General features: G+C 55.7%; 1 long non-coding RNA gene across 24 annotated transcripts; it reads right to left on the bottom strand.

Moving 5' to 3' along the window:
• Positions 1–5,483: 5,483 nt before the first annotated feature.
• Positions 5,484–11,979, bottom strand: LOC147374807 (uncharacterized). 24 transcript variants are annotated; one of them, XR_015161462.1, is made up of 6 exons: positions 11,591–11,828; positions 9,552–9,686; positions 9,430–9,475; positions 8,731–8,839; positions 8,354–8,583; positions 5,484–8,234 (listed from the first exon to the last, which is right to left on the bottom strand). It is a non-coding gene; the product is annotated as an uncharacterized LOC147374807 (long non-coding RNA). The 24 variants fall into 24 exon arrangements; XR_015161458.1 differs by having other exon boundaries at positions 8,338–8,583; positions 11,591–11,808; XR_015161460.1 differs by having other exon boundaries at positions 5,484–8,583; positions 8,731–8,778; positions 11,591–11,926.
• Between the last annotated feature and the right edge of the window lie 326 nt (positions 11,980–12,305).

The raw sequence follows: 12,305 nt of genomic DNA on the forward strand, positions 1-12,305 counted from the left end.
ACACCAGCCAGCCTCGCTCCCGGGGGCAGCGACCACAAGGTCCCTTTAAGAAGACACGGCTGGGCAGGTGCTGCCGGGGACCAGCGTGTGACCCTACCCGGCACCCGCAGAGGCCCCGCCTCTGGAATCTGCTGCTGCGTGGGCCACAGGGAAGAAGCCCTGTGGGGATGGCCCGCGCCCAGCCCCTCACCGTGTCTGACGGCCCTGCCCAGAAGCAGTACTGACCACCCCTGGGAAGGCCGAGTGTCTGAGCCCTGCTCAGGCCCCTGGCAGGGGCTGGCACTTGGTTCAAGGGAGGTGGCACCTGGACAGCACCCCCCATCCAAGACTGGGGCTCCCAGGCCAGGAGCTGGAGGTGTTGAGGCCAGGCACTGCCTTGCCAGACTCAGTGTCTGAGACCATGGTCAGCACTGAATGTGACAGCTTCTGGTGAACAGAGTCAGATTTGTGATCTCCCAAGGAGAGAACTTCACTTTGGGACCAGAGACACGGCTTCAGGCCCTCAGAGCTTCCAGGAGTTTCATTATAGTGAAAAAGGTCAGAGAAAGCTTCTGACCTCTGCTCTTACCAAGGCCTTATGCACTTTCTCAGTTGGTTACTAACAATAGAAAGGTCTTAGCAGACCCACTCCCACACATCTTAAGATAACAGGATTAGTCAGAAGCTTCCTGTTAAGAAGGAGAAACAGGCCCTCATTAGTACAGAGCTTAAGGAAGAACATAAGAGAAAGTGAAGTCGCTCAGTCATGTCCGACTCTTTGCGACCCCGTGGACTGCAGCCCACCAGGCTCCTCCGTCCATAGACGGAGAATCCCATAGGATTCTCCAGGCAAGAATACTGGAGTGGGTTGCCATTGCTTTCTCCAAGGAAGAACATAGCCTTGAGCAAGAGGAGTTGTTTTGTTGTGTAATCATTAGCTCTGGGCTTAAAGAGAAAACATGTGACTAAGATGAAAGAATGTAGAAAAAAATTTTGTCCCTGTCTCCTCCTTGAGGACCCTGGACTCCTTATCAACCTGTCTAAGAATTAACTGTCTTAAATGGATGCTGGTGTTTGCTGTGTGGGCCCGGGTCCCAGCATGTCAGGGGAGGGAAGGGGGGCCAAGACGGCCTGAGAAATGAGGCAGAGGCGAGCCCTGGTCTGGAGAGCAGCCCCCACCCCCACCCCCACCCCGAGTCTGAGTGGCCCTGGCTGGAGCTGGGCTTGCCTGTGATGGGAAGACCTTTGAGCTTCTCCCAGGCATCATCTGAAGCTTCCTTTTTATCAGCCAATAAACCTCCTCATCTGACTTTAGAATCAGCTCTCGGGCCAGAACAGCCCTGATCCGGCAGCACCCACGTGTGTTAGACTAGAGGGGGTCCTGCACACCCTTCCTCCTGTGACCTCCACCCTCACACCCCCCCACTGTAGTCCCTGAAGGACCTCCAGGCCACCTGCAGGGAGGGGCCTGGAGCCTCCACTGGACAGGGACCCCCATGGGGACCAGCCGACTGCATCACGAGCCCATGTGAAGGCCAGGTGGTTTCAGGTCTCCTCAGCAGGCTGAGTCCTGGCTCAGGGGGCTCCCCAGGAGCAGAAAGGCGCCTCCAGAGGGAGCTTGAGCCTGGGCCAGCCTGGCTTTTCCAGCCCCCAGGGCTGCGAGAGGGCGAACTCTTAGGGAAGGCCCCCCCTGTGCTGCTGTGTGCTGGCTGCCCTGCATGCCTGGCCTGCTCCCCGGGGCCCTGACAGGAAGCACAAAGTTGGTTGTGGGAGCCAGGACTGGAGGGACGTGACCACACACCAGTCTCTGCCTCTGCCTCCAAGTGGCTCCTTCCCTCCAGGTACTGGAGCCCTGAATTTCCTCTTTCTTCTCAGGTAACGACACCCCTGCTTCGGGTGTTGCTGTTGTTCAGTTGCCAAGTCATGTCTGACTCTCTGCAGCCCCATGGACCGCAGCGTGCCAGGTGTCCAGCTCCCGGAGTCCACCCAGACTCATGTCCATTGAGTCGGTGATGCCATCCAATCATCTCATCCTCTGCCGTCCCCTTCTCCTCCTGCCTTCAATCTTTCCCAGCATCAGGGTCTTTTCAAATGAGTCAGTTCTTCGCATCAGGTGGTCAAATTATTGGAGCTTCAGCTTCAGCATCCGTCCTTCCAATGAACACCCAGGACTGAACTCCTTTAGGATGGACTGGTTTGATCCCCTTTCAGTCCAAGGGGCTCTCAGAAGCCTTCCCCAGCACCAAGTCTGGAAGCATCAATTCTGCAGTGACCTGCCTTCTTACGGTCCCTCTCTTTTCGGTGCTTGGATTCAGGTCCCACCTAATCCAGGATGATCTTGGCTCAGGAGCCTTATGTTAACAATGTCTGTACGGTCACACTCCCCGTTTCTAGTGCCGAGGACCCACAGTTCAACTGACTTCAATCACCACCCACTGAAGCAGAAGGCAAGGCCCGAGCAGCCTGCCCCCCGGGCAGTGTATCCCCAGGTGTAAACTGAGTGGGGTTGGGGGCTGGGGACCCCCTCTGACCCCTCTGCTGTAAGCCCCTCCCACCCCCATCCTGCAGATGTGGATGTAGCCAGAGCTTAGAGACGGTGCCAGGTGTCCATGGCAGGTCTGGAGGACACGGGGCATCCGGGAGCGCCTGGGAACTGCCCTCTGGGTGGGTCCCACACGGGGAGAGACCACGGGAAGTGGGGGTGGCCCTAGCAGGCGGCCACCGGGAGGCAGGAGGCGGGAGCAGGCCTGGAAACCTCAGGAAACCAGCACCACATTCGGGACTGAGGAAACAACAGGAGAAAGTGTGTAGCTATCTACACCCTGTAATCTCGGTGACTCGGAACACGGTGCACGAGGCACGTCAGCCCCGAGGGCGTGATCCCTGCCCTTCAGCACTGGTCCAGGTGTGGGCGGCTGCAGCCGGATGGGCGGGCTTCTTCCACCTCAGGGCCTCTCGGTCAGCCCTCCTCACACCCACAATCAGTCTGCTTGTTCTAAAATAACCAGGGTGGCCCTAAAGGCTCTCCCCGGGGTGACCCCAAGCCTCCGTGGGGTCAGCAGAGTCCTCGGTGCGTCCAGAGCCGCAGGTGAGACGCCCGGGATCACGTTCACCTCTTACGCACCACCTGTAAGATGCTCCAGGTTAAGCGTGGCAGCCTTAACAACGTCACGGAATCTCAGGGGTTCGGACAGCACGCTGGCCTGTCTCATGGGAGCCCTGGGATGCTGCGGCTCCCTGGGGACAGGGGCAGCTGGTCCCATTCTGCTCCTGCGTCCTGGGCGCTGCCTCTGCCTGCGTGGTCTGAGGCTGCTCACGCCCGCCCTGTACACCCTGGGTTGGCTCCGGCTGGATGGCCCTGGTGGGCAGGGCCCTGCTCTCAGAGGGCATGCTCTGGACCATCCACGTGCACTTCTGCTCACACCCTCGGGACAGAACAGAGTCACACGTCCACCCCAGCAGTGGTAGGGGTGCCGGGAAAGCCAGTGTTTCTTCTGGGCAGCCACGTGCCCATGATGGATGCTGCTCACTGGGGTGAGGCGAGGAGGAACGTGTCGGGCACAGCCAGTGGTCTCAGCCACACTCGGCCTGCCCTTCCCCAGTCAGAGGAGGCAACGTGAAGACTGAGGAAGTGACCGTCTTACTGTCCGTTTGTCTTCAAGACAGACTCTCATGTGGAAGGACTGCACATCCCGGGCTGTCCCCTCTGAGGCTGCTGTGGCGTCTTTGGCCAACAAACATGAGCAGGAGGAGCGTGGTCACTTCTGAGGTGTCCAAGGGCCAGCGGGACCCCTGACCTCTCCTCTGCCATGACCGGCCGTGTTTCCCATGGAGGCAGCTTCCCGGGCGGCTGCCAAGGAGGGTGATGCAGAGCAGCCTCTCCACCGACCCCGGTGGGCCTTGATGAAAGGACAGGGGCTCTTGGCTGAGCAAGCCGCTGGGGTCTGGGTGTTGGGGGCTGCCCAGATCTAACCCAGCCTCTCAACGCTGGTGTGAGTAGTCCACTGTGTGAGATACTTCTGCGAGTGTGTGTGTGTGTGTGTAGACTTGACGGCATACACTGTAGGCTGTTCAGAATTGTGCTTTTTTCCAGTTAACTGAGTTCAGAACCTTTCCCGTGTTGCCCAAGTTCTTGAACCATTTTTAGTGGCCTGAGGACACTCGAGCGCTCAGATATGCCCTGTGTTGTCCAACCTGCCCTGCTTATGGATGCAAAGATCGCAATAGAGTCTGTGTTGTTTTGCACAATGATGTGGAGATTATCTTTGTATATATGTACTTGAATTTCTTGTTATTTTGTTTAACTTAATTTCTGGAAACGGAATTTCTGGGACAAGGTATGTAAACAACTTGAGTTTCTTTCTACACATTTGCCAACTAGCTTTCTAGAAATACTGTGTTGATTCTGCCTTTAGTTGGCAAATATTAGTTGATCTTTCACCCCAAGCTCACCAACACCACCGTTGCTCAAAGTCTTGGCAATGTTGAGAGACAAAATGTGCTCTTTTGTTTGTATTCCATTGATTAGCATTGATTTTAAATGGATTTTAGAACTGCCTCTCATGTTTCTTTTATTGTTTTCTCTCTTGTTTGCCCATGTTTTCTATTAAAGTCCTAGAGTTGCAAAAAGCATCTGCTTCGCTCTGACATCAGGATGTTCACACGGTTAAGATGTGTTGACGGGCACTTTGAAGCAGGCTCTGGCTTACAAGTGCCCTCGCCTTGCTCCCACGAGGACGGCTTTTCACTCTGAACGCCTGGCTTTTGTCTGTCTGCCGATGACGTCTGCATTCTGGTATGCTGCGTCTGGAAACGAGGCGCTCACCCTGTGTGATGCCCGCACGCTCTGCCTTTCGGCCGGGCCCGCTGTCTTCCCGCCGCTGCTGGCGGAGAATCTGGGGGCTCAGGTTTCTTCTTTGGCTGCACTGCGAGGCTTGTGGGAATCCTAGTTTCCCAACCAGGGATTGAACCCCGGGTCCCAGCAGTGAAGGCGCCGAGTCCCAACCGCTGGGCCGGCAGGGAAGTCCCAGCTGTGCTCAGTTCTTTGACTCCAGTCCCCACAGGTTACATTCACCGCTATCCCCGTGTACGCCCTACAACACGGATGAAGCCTAAAAACACTATGCGAACTGAAAAAAAGATATATAAAAAGGCTACATATTGTATGTATATTTCCATTTTATTGGAAATGTCCAGAATAGGACAATTTTTAGAAACAGAAATTAGATTAGTGGTAAAGAGTCCGCCTGCAATGCAGGAGACCCCAGTTTGATTCCTAGGTCGGGAAGATCCCTTGGAGAGGGGATAGGCTACCCACTCCAGTGTTCTTGGGCTTCCCTGGTGGCTCAGCTGGTGTATGAACATGGTTGCATGAAAGTACTAATAGCCATTGAATAGTACATGTTGAAACAGGATTTTATAAAATGTAAATTGTATATCAATACCAATTAAACAAGCCCACATCTTTGTGTGATTTCCTTTTAAAAAAGGATCTGAGAACAGTCTCTGAGAACTCATGTACACGTCTTTATTCTCCATTCAAGTCTACTGCTTGATTGATTGCGCTATATAAAGGCAACCTCCCAGACTCTCCCTGGTTAGTGTTTTCCTGGTAAATGCCTCTTGGATTTTAATAACAATTGGTAGAAAGTATGTATCTCTCAATACAAAGTTGGTGTTTGATTATATAGAGGAAAATCTGCATTACTAGCCTCAAAATGCAATACAATATTTTAAGCAAAACTACGCCTTCAATTACCCTCCATGCAGGTAATTGTCAAATGCAGGTGGCTGTCAAACAGCTGGGTGTCAAATGTCAGCAAAGGGGTGCAAGGCTTGGGTGTCGCCGCCTCGCGGATGCTTCCCCGTTTTCCTGGCAATCGTGCCTCAGAGCCAGGCTGTTTCCCAGCAGGATGTGGCGCTAACATTTCCTTCACAAACAGAACTTGTCACCACACAGGGTCTCTTGCGTTTCATTCGATGCTGAGTGGGGATTTAGGGTTGGTGTGTAATACATATAATTGCCTCTTTTAAAATAGTGGAAACCTGTGCCAAGTGGCATTCCCAGGTGAAACAGCTGACCTTCAGGACCGCTTGTCGATGCTGCCTGTGAGACGTCTGTCCTGTGGTGGGTTCAGAAAGACCTTCCTCAGCCCGAGGCAGGGGTTACTCCGGAGTCTTCCCAAATCAGGATGTGGATGAGCTCTTTGCTGCAGGCTGATCTTTGTTCTTGTTAAGTGACCTACTGCCTGTGAGAGTTTCCAGAAGTTTCCTTCCCTTGCTGTTGTGGATGTTCACCTATTACTCTGGGACCCGTGGACAGTGATGCTCAACCTCCCAGGGTTGCCATGACGATGGGCAAGGTGCCGTGCCTGCGGGGCTGCCTGTCCATGCCGCCTGGCCCCTCACTGTCTTTTGAGGTGGGCCCCGCTGTCCCCTGGTCCTGGTCTGGCAGAACTGCCCCCAGGTTGAGTCCAGAGGAAAGAGCTAGTGGAGGCCGTGAAGCCGGAAGGACAGCGGGGCTTTCCCTCTGTATTCATCTCTCATGTTCTCTTCTGCAGGTGAAGGGGGCAGGTGACTAGAGCGACACAGGAAGAAGACACAGAGCCCGCCAGGGCCTGGCAGGACCACTTGCAGAGGTTTAGGGAGCCCGGTTTAGCTGGGTGGATCCTCCCACCTCCCCAGGGTGGACCAAGTCCCCGGGAACAATACTGCTCCAACAGCCACTCCCGGAAAACTGGCATCTCAGGTACCAGCGCTGGGCCAAGCCTGGGTTTCCAGCTCCTGGGTCCATCAGCCACAGACCAGGGGTTTGTCCTGTCTGCTTACTCTCACCACAGAACCAGACAACTAACTAGCAGAGCCATGACGTCACGAGCAGAGGCTTCCCAGGACAGGGAGGGCCAAGTGATTTGGGTGGAACCAAGAAACCCATTGAGCGGATTCAGGATGCAAGGAGGCTGTGAAGAGTGGCCTTGGGAAGGCTCCGGGCAGCCTGGGGGGGCTCCTGCAGGGACCCCAGCTGGGGTGGCCTGTCTCTGGAGGGAAGCTCTAGACTGCAACAGGACACATTTCTGATGTGGTCAGCCACCCACCTTGTGGCCATTTGCTGTGGCGACCCCGGGAGATGAGTCCTCCCAGAGTCAGCATCAGCTCTGTTCTGAAGACAGGGAAGGTGTTAGAAAAACAGCAAGAAAATGTTAAAATGAGGAAAGTCATCATTTTCCTTAAAATTGCTACTTTGATAGCAGCTCTGCTGCAGAGCTTTGCAGACAGTGGGGGGTGATTATTACCTGCCTCGCCCCCTCCTCCCCGTGGGGACGCCCCTCTAACAATTGCAGGGACAGGTGGGCTTGCTGGAGGGTTTTTTGATTTTCTTTGATAAAGAGCACAAGATCTTTTCAAATAATAAAAAAAGAAAAAGCCAATCCCTGTTACTTTCAAATGAAAAAAGCAAAATTTAACACTGCCTACCCGCTTGATTTCCTCTGCTTTTACTGTCAGGCTGATGAAAGTTCCACGACAGGGGGACTAAGTGGTCTTTCCCGTCACTCAAACTCTCAGCTAATTATTCTGTTGAATATCTGCCCTCTCCCTGCCCCTTTCCCACCTGCATTCACGTTACTAGATTTTCAAGTGTTTCATTTATACCCGACCTGTCGCTTTCATTTCATGAACTAGACACAGAAATGTCGTATCCTTAAGATCAACATCAGAGAATGAAGATGCCTCAGTGTCGCAGAGTCCTCCAGGGACGTGGATTCTCTCCTGCGAGGGGCCTCCGCCCTCCGGCCACCCCAGTACACAGCCTCACCCTGCTCCTGCCATGGTGTCTGCCGGGGGGCTCCACGGTGCCGAACCACAGACCTGAGGGGGCTTTCCTTCCACACCAGCTTTCACTGAAACACTCTGAAAGTGAGCAGAGATTTCTGCGGGGATGTCAGGTGACTTCAGAGGCGTGGACACAGGCCACGTTCAAAGAGTGTGGCCTGACGTGGCTGCTGTAGCTGCTGCTGTTGGAATAGGGGAGGGGGATCATGGGTGGGGGGATCACTGCCCGACTCCACAGGGTGAGGGGGTGCTGGGAGGCCTTGTGGGAGTTGATCAATCCCCACTTGTGTGCACAGACAGACACGGTGCCACCCTGGTGCACACTGGCCTTGCAGAAATCCTTTTCACCTTTCTGATTCTGTCTCCTCTTGGCTCAGGTGGCCTGTCTCCCAGGCACATCGGGTCCCCACCAGTCTGGGTCCAGCCTGGGTGTGGAAAGAGTGTGGAAGACAGTGGGGGTGTGTAGGGACCTGCACACTCCATGGATGTGAGCCCCACAGCACCCCACTTGCCCCTCTGCTGCCTCACCCAGGGTTTGGGTTACCCCTCGTGGGTCCACTCTTCGCACATGGCCTGAGCTCTGTCTGACCGTGTCACCTGCTGGCTCCCGCAGCCCTGGGCCTGGGGGTGGGAGGCTGGGCATGGGTAGAATTCGTCCTTGCTGCCCTGGGCAGTGGGTGCCCCGCCAGTCTCCCCGTTGGCATTCACACCGAACCTGCTGAGATCTTGTGTCCAAGAAGGTCCCTCCACTCCTTCCTTTGTGAAGAGGTCCGTCTGGTTTAAAAATTCACTCCATCATTTCAGCTCGTCTCTGGACCCAGAGGAGCTAACTGACGCTGGGCCGTCTCTGATGGGAAGTCAGGAAAACCCACCCCGCACGCAGGCTCCCCACCCGGCTGGGGTGGGAGGCAAATTGAGGACCTGGGCTCACTCCTGTTCCCGGTGATCACACGGCAGGCTCACGGTCTCCTGTCAAAAGGGCGAGGCTGCGATCCGGCCCTGCTGGTCTGAGGCCCTGCCGGCCGTTCTCCTAGGTCAAGGGCGTGCCATTTTCAGAGGCAGCCTGACTTAAAAAAGAAGCACCCCCACATTCCCAGCCCTGCTGCACTGTGAGCAGAGGTCCTCTGGATTGGCAGGACCTCAGGAGCGCGTGGCGTCCTGGGCGGCACGGGGCACCCGGCTTGTCACCCTCGCTGGCTGCAGGCAGGGGTCTGGGCTGGTGCCGGGCCTTTTTTCTGCCCTGGGTCTCCCAGGCCTTGGAACAGGTGCCTGTTGTCTGCTGGGTGTGAGGGATCACATGGACTCGGGGCCCCAGGGCAGTGAGTTACCGCAGTGTCGGGGAAGGCTCCTCGCAGCTGCTTTCCCGACACCTACTTTTAGCAGATTTCAAAGAAGCAAGAAGCACTGGTGTCTTCGTGCCCCCTCCACGCGGTGTTGGGAGCGGGGACACACCTCCAGCTGGCCATCTCTGGCTGGGCTGGGTGAGAACGCCCCCCGCCCAGCACCTCCTCCCCACTCCCCCCGACCCCACGTCCCATGAAGCAGGCACACACCTCCTCCTGGTGGGAATCTGAACAGAGCACCCCTCCCTCGCCTCGCCGTCCTCCCCAGGGCCCTTACCCCTTGGCTGTCCTTCCCGGCGGGCTCCCACACGGCGTGTCTGTGCCTGTACAGATGGGGTGTGTGTGTGTGTTGATGGATGAGGCTTTAGTTCCCATGAACAGTCACCTCTAAGTGCTCACCCGCAACTTGCTTTTCTCGCTCAGCTGTTGCTGGGAGTCTTCCCGTCTCACACTTCCTTGTCAGTGGGCATTTGTGCTGCGGCCGTTTTTCACAATCAGTGACATGCTTCCTTCAGTGTGTGGGAGAGTCCCTCCCTGGAGAGATGCTTAGTTGTGGGATTTCTGGGACACCCCCACAGACTTCACCCCCTCCCCACTTCCTACGTGAGCCCTGACTGCAAACACCAAATCTGCCAACTGAAGGGCAACGTGAAGAGCTGAGTAGGGACTGGGGCCACAGTCCTGTCTGATGCCAGCATGGGGTTCCCCCACGACCAGGGGCTCTGATGGTGCACCCCAGGGTCGGGCAGTGGCTGAGATAGAGAATGGTCACTGGGGCTCAGAGACAGCCTGTCCCACGGAAAGGGCTCCACTGAGGGGAACTTTGTAGGGTCTTCTCCTGTGTTAAGGGACTACACCCCGGAGACAGTGCTTCCAATAGGGAGCAGCCCAGCCCCCAGAAGCCCACCCCCAGGCGCCGGACTCTTCTTAGTTGGAGACCTGTGAAGGAGGACCTTGACGATGAGCTTCAGGGACCGGGGGTGGGGGCAGGGTGGGCTCTGCAAAGAGGGGGGCTGGCCGGACTGGGTGACAGCAGCTGGGGAGCAGGGGAGGATGGTCACTTTCCCAAGATCCAGACAGCCCAGAGGGAATGAAAACTCCTGTGGGGAAGTAATTGTCTTTGCATGTTGACACGGTTTTCTTGAGCCCAAAAAACGGGTTTTTCCACCTCCCAAGGTGACCTGGCAGCTCCGTGGTGCCCACTCCCTAATTCCTTCTGTGCCTCAGTTTCTGCGGGGCCCCCTCCTGTCTCCCCTCTCCAGACCTTCCCCGTGACTCCTGCCATGGACTCTTCCCTCCCTTCCCCCTGGGCCAGTCTTTGACTTGGTGGGTGAACGGCCCCAAGCCCATCCCTGCACTCTCCTCATCAATGGCCCCTGCCCTTTCCTGGATACTGGAAGGAGGCAGAGAGAATGGGCTCCCCAAGACACAGCCCCAGCATGGAGCGGCCGAGGGAGGATGCCACCCAGGGCCACAGTAGAGAGAGTCCTCCCAGGCAGAGACAGGGAGTCTTCCCAGGTAGAGTGAGTCCTCCCAGGTAGAGAGAGACTCCTCCCAAGTAGACAGAGTCCTCCCAGGTAGAGACAGTGAGTCCTCCCAGGTAGAGTGAGTCCTCCCAGGTACAGCGAGTTCTCCCAGGTAGAGTGAGTTCTCCTAGGTAGAGCCAGTCCTCCCAGGTAGAGAGAGAGTCCTCCCAGATAGAGTGAGTGCTCCCAGGTAGAGTGAGTCATCCTAGGTAGACAGAGTCCTCCTGGGTGGAGAGAGAGTCCTCCCAGATAGAGTGAGTCCTCCCAGGTACAGAGAGAGAGCGTCTTCTTAGAGAGAGTCCTTCCAGACAGAGAGAGTCCTCCTAGGTAGAGCAAGTCCTAGATAGAGTGAGTCCTCCCAGGTAGAGTGAATCATCCTAGGTAGACAGAGTCCTCCTGGGTGGAGAGAGAGTCCTCCCAGATAGAGTGAGTCCTCCCAGGTAGAGATAGCGAGTCTTCCCAGGTAGAGCGAGTCCTCCCGGATAGAGCGAGTCCTCCCAGGTAGAGATAGCAAGTCCTCCCAAGTAGACAGAGTCCTCCTGGGTGGCGTGAGTCCTCCCCGGGGAGTGCTCTGCCCACGGTGAACCGGCTCAGGGCCTTCTGAGGGATGCAGGGGGGCACTCGGTCCGTGTGATGGGGACGTGTCCAGAGCTGCCTAAAACACGCAGACAGCAGCTCCTCTGTGTTCTGGGCCCAGCAGAGGCAGCTGAACATTCCTGAAGCCTGACCACAGCATCCGGCTGCCCCTCCCCGGGGCCATTGCTAACAGCTGGGCCCCACCCCCAGCCAGGAGGGCACAGGCCAGTGTGGGTTGGGCTGCCAGAAATAGCGCAAGGAGATGCGGACGGCCGAGAGGCTGAGGAACGTTTTCGACAGCCTCGTCTCCTTCAGTGCGTCTTCAGGGACACTCACCGAGTGCGGGGCTCTGGGGTGCTGGAGACCCGTCTGTCTGCTTCAGCAAGCACTCGTCTGATGCTTGTTCCGTGTGTGGCTGTGCTCTGGGCACGGGGCGAGGCGAGGACCAGCCTGCTCTCCTGGTTCTTGGGCTCATGATCTGGTCAGGGAGGAGGACGAGGGCGAGGCCGGGCCGCGCAGAGTCCAGGAAGGCCCTTGACTCCAGGGCCAGTCCTGTCCTTGTGTGAACCAGCAGAGGACGCCTCCATAAACTCTGGCCGTCTAATTGGCTGCTAAATCGCCTGTTTATTTCTTAATTTCAGTTACTGAACATTTCCGTTCTAGAAACAATTTAGCTCCATCTGATTCTTTTAAAATACATTCCAGCCTCTCATCATCTATTTTCTTGAACGTATCAGTTATTTAAAGTTTCACCTATCTGACAAATATAATATCCAGGCCATCTGAATTTCTCTTCGTAATGTTTGTATTTTTCTGTTGGTTGCTGTTCAAATGATCTTGTCTTCTGATATCCCTGGTGATTGTTAATTAGATGCCAGATACTGTGGTTTTTTTTTTTTTAAGAAGTGGATTTATTTAGAGAGAAACACACTCCACAGACTGAGTGTGGGCCATCTCAGAAGACGAGAGAGGCCCTGCATTTTTTAAATTACTGAGTTTAATTGAAGTTCTGGCTGGTTTTAACTTTGTGCAGACGGGACTTACTTCTGCT

This window comes from Bos grunniens, chromosome 3 (assembly GCF_055505025.1).
Source record: "Bos grunniens cultivar Pamir isolate PY7600 chromosome 3, Bosgru_T2T1.0, whole genome shotgun sequence".
NCBI lineage: Eukaryota > Metazoa > Chordata > Mammalia > Artiodactyla > Bovidae > Bos > Bos grunniens.